Raw genomic sequence first — 1,017 nt, 5'->3', positions numbered from 1 at the left:
TGTTATAAGCATTTGTTGCAACAGATGACTAACTTGTTGCAACAAATAGGTGATCTGTTGAAAAATAATTAAAATACTAGGGAACTCAAACATTTTTAGGAGAACTCAAATTTTTGTCCCATTGTCATAAAGACTTGTCTTTAATTTTAGCTAAATCAATTTATTTATTACTAATAATTGTTTAATTTGAATCAACAGATGACTAACATATTGCAACAGGTGATTCATCTGTTGGAAATTATCAAACAGATAAAAAATTTGTTATAATAGATTGGTTATTTATTCGAAAGAAATTAAAATACTAGGGAACTTAAATGTTTTTAGGAGAACTCAAACGTTTGTCCCCTCGATCCTTTTGTATTTGATGTATGATACACTATTTTTGTCTTCTTTACCTGTTTCATGAAATTTTTCATGTGTGTCACTTATTCGTTGTGCCCTTGTTGAAATTTTTAGAATTTTTTTAAGTCAAATTTTGTTCGTATATCACTTGGACATTACTTCATAGGTGATTTTGTAAGTATAATTATGATTTTTGTTGGATTTTTTATTTGGTATATTTGCTACTGCTACAATGGATAGAACCTGCAACATGAATCCAATATATGAGTCATTTATTGCAACAAGTGAGTAATCTGTTACAACATATGACTAATCTATTGCAACAGATGGCCCATATGTTGGATTCATGTTACAATACTATAATACAAATCCAACAGATGAGTAATCTGTTGCAACAATTTAGTCATATATGTTGCAACAAATTACTCATATGTTGCAACAGATTAGTCAATATGTTGCAACAGATTACACATCTGTGCAACAGATTACTCATCTGTTGGATTCACGTTACATGTTTTATCTACTGTTAAAAAAACAGCAGTAGCAGATACACCCAAATGAAAAATTCAACTAAAAATTATAATTTTACTTACTAAAATCACCTATAAGTAATTCCCAAGTGATATACGAATAAAATTTGACCTAAAAAAATTTGATCAATTAACAATAGTAGCG

The sequence above is a fragment of the Capsicum annuum genome, chromosome 1 (assembly GCF_002878395.1).
Source record: "Capsicum annuum cultivar UCD-10X-F1 chromosome 1, UCD10Xv1.1, whole genome shotgun sequence".
Taxonomy (NCBI): Eukaryota; Viridiplantae; Streptophyta; class Magnoliopsida; order Solanales; family Solanaceae; genus Capsicum; species Capsicum annuum.
This window is presented reverse-complemented; position numbering follows the sequence as displayed.